Source organism: Aulostomus chinensis, chromosome 7, assembly GCF_037954235.1.
Source record: "Aulostomus chinensis isolate RoL2024-O1b breed Wild chromosome 7, RoL_Achi_v1.0, whole genome shotgun sequence".
NCBI classification, from domain to species: Eukaryota; Metazoa; Chordata; class Actinopteri; order Syngnathiformes; family Aulostomidae; genus Aulostomus; species Aulostomus chinensis.
In genome coordinates, this window is record NC_141326.1 from 3,903,082 (window position 1) to 3,912,666 (window position 9,585).

Consider the following 9,585-nt stretch of genomic DNA (forward strand, 5'->3'; position numbering starts at 1 on the left):
TTCCTCAAGAAGAAGAAGTCGACCTCGGAGGGTTTATGAAGAACTCTTCATTTCACAGGTTGCTAACTTGACCTTAAAAATGATATATGGTTTGAAAAAAATTTAATCTTTTAATATTTGAATCAAACCATTAAATGAACAAAGTCCACTTTAATAAATGGATCAGAAGTCTGCATAATAGCCTTCATCTCAACACTTCACACTTAGAGTGGCTGTAAAGGGATTCAGGTCAAATGTTGAAACTCTTGAGTTCTTGAATTAAACATCATCAGGAAGAGATTAAATTATACCTGACATTCAAATTCAATTAAAGTCAATATGGGGCATTTATGCATGTGGTTTGAACAGGTAGCAATGTCTAAGGTGTGTGATGCACCGTGGTAAACTTTGTTGTGAAGCTCATCTCTGCGATGAACTGTATAGACACATCCACATTCACTGTAACGGAACACTCCTGTTTTTTAAAAGCGTGGGTGAGTAAATGTTAAAAAGACAGAAAAGTTTGTCAAGCTTCTTTTCACATTCCCTGTTACCTGCATATGTTTTCTTGTTCGGCGCTGTTGTTGAAGTGCAAGTGCATTTGTAAGAAAGATGTATAGAAAAGTGTAAAGCCTTTGTAAATATTCTTGTTTTTATGATTGTTGTTATGTTATTTTAATGTTTAATGAGTTTTGACATGGGCGGCGCAGTGGTGCAGTGGTCAGCACTGTACCCTCACAGCAAGAAGGTTGTGGGTGGAGCCCCGGCTGCAGCACGGGGTCTTTCTGTGTGAGTCTCCATGTTCTCCCTGTTCCTGCTGGGTTCTCTCTGGTACTCCAGCTTCCTCCACAGTCCAAAGACATCAAGAGGGACCAGGTTAATCCAGACTCTAAATTGACCGTAGGCGTGGCTGGGAGAGCCAATGGTTGTCTGTCTGTATGTGTTGGCCCTGCCATGGACTGGTGACCTGTCCAGGTTGAAGCCCGCCTCTCGCCTGAAGGCAGCTGGGGTAGGCTCCACCCCCTTGACAGGATAAGCGGAAGAAAATGGATGGATGGAGTTTTGACAAGACAGTATGTGAATGAGAATGAGAATGTTATATGAAAGGTGTGGAAATGTGTCTTGTCATTTTGGAAAATACCTTCTTGAGTTAAGTTCAATTCTGGTTATGTGAATTATTTTAATCAATGTATTTTATTTTCCTTCGGACAGTATATTTATAATTTGTTTCGTATCTGAAGCTCTGTGGTATGAATTTGAACATGATGCACTCAAATCTGTAAATTGAGATTATGTCCCTGGAATATATGCGATATGAAAGAAACCAACTCTGGTGGGTGAGAGACGCGAGCTGTGGTCCTCCCTCAGCCGATCAACAGATCTGGTGGTCACACAGTGTTTCCTAGCATCTGTAAGCCTTGCTGCCGGTCCAGAATTCCCCCAGGTCTGGCACCACTGAAATTCTTGCAACAATAGCTAATGCTACGGGCTAGTGTGAGACGCTAACAATTAGCCTCCGACACACTTCTCCCCTAATTAGCAGATTTACACACTGTGCCTCTAAAATGCGGTCACGTTAATGAATTGAGTCCTGTGAGTGTTGAGTAACGTAACCTCATGTAAAGGCTGATGAGCCTCATCATTTCCTGTTGTGGAAATGTGTTTACTTAAACATGAAAACACACGTACTTATTAATGTAATAAGAACAAACTGTCAACATACCAACAACGATTAAATAACACAAAATACTTAGAGTTCTCAATGGCATCCTTCAAAATAAAAGTTCTTGCAAAAAAAGAAAAATAGCAACATCTGTCTCTCTGGCCACTAATTTAGCAAATCCACTGTAGAATTGCTGTGCAGGTTCACTGTGTAGATCCTTTAAATGTGAGTGATGAGTCCAAATTGTGAAAAAACACCTTACTCATCAAATTAAAACTGGTTGGCCTACATGAAAAACACATAATTTAAGGAGCAAAGTTTCAGTATTTATGTTTTTTTTGGGGATTTTATTCAAAAGATGAACTCATTCAATGTTTGTAATCCCTGGGCTCTTACTCCAGACTCCCTAAAGTAAAAACCACTGGAGCACTCATGGTCAGCGTGTTTATTCAGGGACATGGTGACATTTTGACTTGTGCCTTCCTCAGAGGCCTGGCCTCCTCGATGGTTCCTCCTCCCTGGAAAACTCCTCCTAAGATCTGAAGGAGGATTTAAAGAGGACAAACGTATCAGTCACGATCAAAATACTGACAAGAATCTGAATAAATGTGTGTTTATTTTTTTATTTAAATGAGATGTTTCAGTGCTCCCTCCTCATCACCGCTCTGTTTATTTCCTCAGCCCCTCTCCAGTTCCTGGTCCCGTTGTCCTCCTCGGCCCCTCCTCAGCTCCTGGTCCTGGTGTCCTCCTTAGACCCTCTTCTGTTCATTTCCTGGTGTTCCTGTCCAGGTGCTGTTCCTTTCCACCTCCCCTGTTCCTCCTCACTGGCAGACAAAAATGTCAGACGAGGAAGCTCAATGAATCAAGTAAAGTATTCATCAATGCAAATATTGTGTGCACTTGTTATAAATAAGGGTCTTCCATTCATACTGGTGGAGTTATTGGAGAAGGTGGAATGTGAAGGGGAGAGAAATATCGGTCTCTCCTGTTCTCTTTCCTCAGGAGTGTTTAGTTGTCAGAGACATCTTGGGGAACCTGTTCCCATCAGCCCATCAGATCCCCTAAGGACCTCCCTCCATATGCCATCAGGTTTCGGAGCATCCTCTGCTCAGCCACAGTGGGAGTCAGGAGGCAGAGCCATCCTGGGGCACTCATGATGGTGGTTGCCCTGCCCTTCAGTGAGCTGGAGTCCCATTCTCCCGCTGCTCCTCCACCACATGGCCAAATGGTGTGAAGAGAAGCTGTACTGAGCAGAATCCCAAGAGCTGAATGATGGGAAACTGTTACAAAGTTGTGGCACAGGCTCAGGATGGCACTGTCATAAAGAGGGCTGTTCCTTATGTTGGTGACCTCCAGGGGGAACCGAAGAGGCAAACAGCTCTGCAGAGATGCCTGGTGGGAAGGGACCAGTGGAGCAATGAGTCAACGACTGGATTATAAACCTTTTGGGCCCCCGTTTCATTGTGGTGAAATGTTTTATACAATGTGTGAGTGAAATGTGAAGCTCACCACTTCACGGGCAGTGATACAGTAGCTTACCTGGAATGAACAACAGAATTAAAATGACATACGCACGAATAAATCAACTGCGGTTATGAAAAAAATCAGTTTCTGCATTTATCCTCTGTATCTATTTATTTATCCCTTTGTCTTTTGTAACAAGGATGGATAAAATTGTCCATCTTTAATCACTTCTCATCAGTTTCGTTTGATATCTGAAAACCATCAACCTGTCCTCCTGTGGTCCGGACCCCCATTTTGGAGACCCCTTGATGAAGAGTATTCTTAAGAGTCGAATGACATTGAAGTTGAATGAAATTTTCAAATGTACTATTTTTTTTTCCCTCTTCCAAAACCCATTTTAAATGTGTCAGGTTTTTTTTTTTTAATCCATCAATGACATTTGAAGCTTACTTGAGCACAGGTTTTTACCCAAGAAAGAAAATGACATAAAATGAGATACATCTTGATAATGACACATGCCTTTCATGCGGTTTCCCATCATCCATCCCACGCATTCCTTCATGTATTTTTTTGGTTTGATCTACATTTACATGTGATTCTGTATTCATCTAGATCTACATTCTGTATTTCTGTCAGTACAATTCTGCTCTAGACTGATAGAACAGCTGACTACGGACAATGAAGTGGAGGTATAAACTAATGTAGTCATACTGAAATATATGACTTAAATGTAAAAACAGAATTTTTTTCAACGATATGTTTTTATCTGTCTTTTTATATATTTAATTCTTAATTTTGTTCGTTTTTGTTGTTTTGTATATGTTCAGGCCTGAGGGACACTGCAGGCGTTTCTCATGAAGAGGGAGCAGCGACGTCTCACCCAGCTCTGAGCTCCAGGATGGAAACCATCTGAGAGCCGATAGTGAGACTGAAGGAAGAAGGAAATCCAGCGCGTCCACGCTTTTGATGCCTGGTTGTGATTAAATCAGGTGTTCAATAATCTCCGGATACGTTTCAATCAAAACCTCAAATTGCCACTCAGAAGCCAGTTATGACATCAGATGTCAGCCAGCCCTTTGAATGTCAAAGTAAAGCCCCAACATGCTTTGCGGTATGCGTACAGGCTGGGCATTTTGGTCCGAGTGAGGAGAAACGGTGATCTTCTGGTGAACGTATTTTCACATTCACCCAGTGTCTTCTCACCAGTCCATTCAGATTTTAAGGTTTCATAGTTGTAGTAGTAGGCACGGTGGTGCAGTGTTCAGCACAGGGTCTTTCTGTGTGAGTCTCCATGTTCTCCCTGTTCCTGCTGGGTTCTCTCTGGTACTCCAGCTTCCTCCACAGTCCAAAGACATCAAGAGGGACCAGGTTAATCCAGACTCTAAATTGACCGTAGGCGTGGCTGGGAGAGCCAATGGTTGTCTGTCTATGTGTGTTGGCCCTGCGATGGACTGGTGACCCGTCCAGGGTGAACGCCACCTCTCACCTGAAGGCTGCTGGGATACCCCCCCGCAACACTTAACAGGATAAGTGGTAAAAAAATGGATGGATGGATGGAAGTTTTGTTCTCACTACTCCATTTATAACATCTCCAGCTGAACCATGTTGTGTCTTTTTGTGCTTCAGTGCTCTTCAGAGACCAAAATAACTGAACCACTGCAGAAAACACACGAACATATAATATCCATGAATACACACTGTGACAAAACTATAACCCTGTGCTCCAGCCGGGACTCGAATCCAGAACCTTCTTGCTGTGAGGTGACAGTGCTGACCACTGCACCACTTTGCCGCCCGGAGGACTAAACTTGTGACTCATGATTACAGATGTCTGATTTGTGTATTAAGGATGTGTTATAAGAATGTTTCTCCAAGAGTAGTGATCCTTTAACTGAACCTGTGTACCCCTGCTACTGTAGGAGGCTGAAAGATGACAAACACACCAGTGGATACCAGAATATCAACTCATCTTTATTTGTCCTTGTCGTTGTCATCGTCCTCCTCCGCTTTATCCGGTGGGTCCAGGTCGCGGGGCAGCAGGCTCAGCAAGGATGCCTAGACTGTCCTCTACCCAGCCACTTCCACCAGCTCTTCCAGGGGAATTCTGAGGCGTTCCCAGGCCAGCCGAGAGATAAAAGTGTCCTCCAGTTTGTCCTGGGTCGGCCCCGAGGCCTCTTCCCGGTCGGACATGCCTGGAACACCTCCCAAGGGAGGCATCCAGGAGGCGTCCTTACCAGATGCCCGAACCACCTCAACTGACTCCTCTACATGGAGGAGCAGCGGCTCTACTCTGAGCCCCTCCCGAATGACTGAGCTTCTCACCCTGTTTCTAAGGGAGAGCCCAGCCACCCTGCAGAGGAAACTCATTTCGGCTGCTTGTATTCGCGATCTTGTTCTTTCAGTCATCACCCAAAGCTCATGACCATAGGTGAGGGTTGGAACGTAGATTGACTGGTAAATCAAGAGCTTCACCTTTTGGCTAAGCTCCCTCTTCACCACAACGGACTGGTTTAGCACCCGCATCACTGCGGATGCCGCCCCTATCCGCCTGTCAATCTGCCGCTCCATCCTACCCTCACTCATGAACAAGACCCTGAGATACTTAAACTCCTCCACCTGAGGCAGGACCTCCCCTCTGACCTGGAGTGTGCAAATCACCCTTTTATGCCTGAGGACCATGGCCTCAGAATTAAAGGTGCTGATTCTCATCCCGGCCGCTTCACATTCAGCTGCGAACTGTCCCAGCAAGAGCTGGAGGTCGTGGCCTGATGGAGATAAGAGGACTATGTCATTCGCAAAAAGCAGAGATGACATCCTCCTGTTCATCTTTATTTGATGAATTACAATATCAATGTAAAACAATCTGAGATGAGCAAGAACAGAGCAGTAATGTCCAGAATATACACAACGGACCCAGCTAAAAACTTATTTGGGTGCTAATTTGTCCTCTTTTGGGTGCTCAATTTTTTTCTGCTTATCCTGTTAAGAGTCGTGGGGGGTGGAGCAGATCCCAGCAGCTTTCAGGTGAGAGGTGGGGTTCATCACATATAGACAGACAACCTACGGTCAATTTAGAGTCTGGATTAACCTGGTCCCCTCTTGATGTCTTTGGACTGTGGGAGGAAGCTGGAGTACCAGAGAGAACCCACACAGGCGCAGGGAGAACACACAGACTCCACCCAGAAAGACCCCGTGCTGGAGCCAGGGATCGAACCTGGAACCTTCTTGCTGGGAGGCGACATGCTGACCACTGCACCACCGTGAGATTTGTTTGGGTCATTTATTCAGGTTGCTTTGGGATAAAAAGGCTGAGAGTACTAAATAAATTCTTTGTGGGAATATAAAAGTAACAAGCTAAATATTCTGATGTTATCTATTCAAGATTAATAGAAAAGGAAGTATTTTACACTTTAATCTGTTATTACAAGTCAATAAAGCAAGCCACAAAATGAAGGAACCCAGGGCCCCGCCCACAGTACTGCGACATCCTAGCGTATCAAAGTTTTTGCCACACTGGACGGTGCTGCACACCAGTAGTAAGATCAAGTTGTGGCAGACAATTCTTTGACAGTTTCTAGTTGTGTTTTCAAAAAGTTCAGGAATTCCGTTGTTGCTGAAGTATTGGTGGTGTGAAGGAATATCACACTGCTCAAGTGCCTTAATCACGCTGACTCATTCATCCATTTATTTTTTATGCAAGATCTCAAGTGTATAAACTTTTCAAAAATAGTCCACGGTGACATATTTCAAGTGTACTGAACATCTCGGGTGCTGGTGCAGGCAAACTCATGAAAGCCCACAATTGCAGGTGTGTTTTGTCAGTGACTAGGGTGGGAACCTGAGACGGGATCACAATACAAGATGCACTTGGAAATATTATGATTCATTAAAACATCTGTCAACAAATTACAGTGAAACCAGTCAAAAGCCATTTCAGAAATGCCAAACCAGTTCCGCAACCTATCAAGTAAAAAGGCGGAATTGATTATGACAAAGGCAGCGGTTAAATTGAGCACAATCTGCTACGTCGGACGACGTCGCCTCTGGGAACGAGCGCCAGTATTTCAGGGTGCTGGTATAACCACCAGATATCCTTGTTCTGTTTACTGCTCATTGTTTTCAGTCTGTCAATAAACTTGAGTTATAAGATGACGATTATGAGCGGATTGTTTTAAAAGTAGCCAGTTTACACTCAATTATCAGTTCAAAACCACCGCAACAGCCATTTTTCTGACCGAGCATTCTGGCTAAAGTGTTTGGCTTCTTTCATGCTCCACACGGACTGATTAACTTTGGCCTGCTCAAACGTAAGTGGACAAAATCACTGAAATATCTTCCCCATCTCAACATATTCTCCCCTGCCAACAGAGTCGCAAAATCTGTCTATAGAGATGAAATTGAGTAGAATATGAATGGAATATTCACCTTTGTCTGCATGCAAAAGGTCATGGTTGGTCATTGTAGGGTGTTAGCCAGATTGAAAGGAAGGCCCATGAACCAAGAAGACCCACTTAAGAGGTCAAAGATGTCGGATAAATCTGGGTCACGCTGGGTTAAGTGGGGTTTAATCATGACTAATGACTGACAGATGGGAGAGAATAAGTGTTAATGGAGAGCAGGCTGGGACCAAAACAAACAAACCAAATCAGGCTGTCACAGTCATTAGATATTAAGGTGGAGATGTTTTAACAAACTGTTAGAAAACTGGAACGAAACATGACCATCTTTAATAATATGGTTCACTTTAAGCAGTTACTTTGTCGTATGGAGGTGGTGAATCTAAAGTATTTTTCATGATTGTGGAGCAAACTTTTAGTATTTCAGGGTTTTCCTGAGTTGGCCAAAGAGATTCCTTCTTCTTCAGACAGATTCCAGGAAGGCTGGTGTGTAATTAACAGATCAAACATCCACGTGTATCAAGTACCAGTAAATGGTAGCTTCACTGGGATGGAAGTGTTCTGACAGGTTGGTCTCCATTTCTCTCATGATAGGTGGCCTCTTCTGTCTCCTGGCAGCATACAGTAGCGTATTGTGTGTGTGTGTGTGTGTGTGTGTGTGTGTGTGTGTGTGTGTGTGTGTGTGTGTGTGTGTTTGGTTTACATGTAGAGTTCCTGTGAAACGTGGATTATGCCTTTGTTCCTGTCTGGCAGATCAAAAGCTTGTGGTATTTTGTGACCAGCTCTCTGTGGGGCAGGTTTTCTTTTCTGGTCTCTCTCTCTCTCTCTCTCTCTCTCTCTCTCTCTCTCTCTCTCTCTCTCTCTTTGTGTGTGTGTGTGTGCGCGCGAGTGTGTGTGTGTGCTTGTACTATATGCTAGCACTTAGGGGATTCCAGTGTGTTTGTAAACCTCGGTTTAGAATTTGTTATTGCAGCCTAATGGAGAGTGATGTGTGTATTTATATATTGCGTTGTAGCCGGTTGATGATGTTTATCTGGAGCCTGCAGTTGCTTCGGGGTTATGAAAGCTAGTTTTCATGATGGTTGCACATACCAAACATTCTGCAGAGGAGGAAAATCAAGAAGTGCTTTCCCTGCTGGCTTCGTGGCTGCACTGGGAGGGAACAATTTAAAATTATTTTGAAGTTTCTGCAATGTAATTCAACACTTCTGACTTCCCCTCAGACAAAGCTCAGAACAAGGCGCCACTCTTGTGTAGTTTCACTAAGTTCTTAGATGCTTGTGGGACCCTGATTATGTAATTTGATCCAGACCAGAGACACACAGTAGTTGAGCCCCTCTAGCTGCTGTTTTACAAAACTTTAGACTAAAAGTCAAACATAAGAATAAAAGTCTTACTTCAGGCATGAATTAATCTGATCTGCAAAACTGAAAACATACACAAAATGATCTCTTATCCAAATCACATACATTCAGGCCTATGAGTTATGAAGGTTTTTTTTTTTTTTGGTTGACTACACATAAACAGCCCCCCCCCCACACGTACACGTACACGTACACGCACACGCACACGCACACGCACACGCACATCCTTTTAAAAAGCTGCTTATGGTTTCCAGTCATTTCAAATCTTGCAGCAGCTCTGAATGCAGCATGCAGCTTCATTACTGAACCAAACGCATGATGTAACTCCCTGCAAGCTGGTGATCTGGTTGGTATTTTAATCCTCTGTGTGGTACAGTTAGTACATGCGTATAATGTACACATTTTTTGCAGTTGTGAAGGTTACAAGGGCGATGTGAGCAGTTTGCCACTGGAGGGAGCCACAGCCACATTTTCCCTTTACAATACATGACACAAATGGAAAAAAGGACTAAAGCATGGTCAACAGTTATACAGATGATGAAATCTGGGAATATTTTCCTTTTTTGGGTACGCATCCAACAACATTTTTTGAATAATGCAGATGAGAAATTTTCCATCCATTCATTTGCTACCACTCATCCTGTTCAGGGTCGCGGGGATGAGACATTATACTTCTCTTTATTCTATACACTGCCTCTGGCCTTTGAGAAGGCGAGAA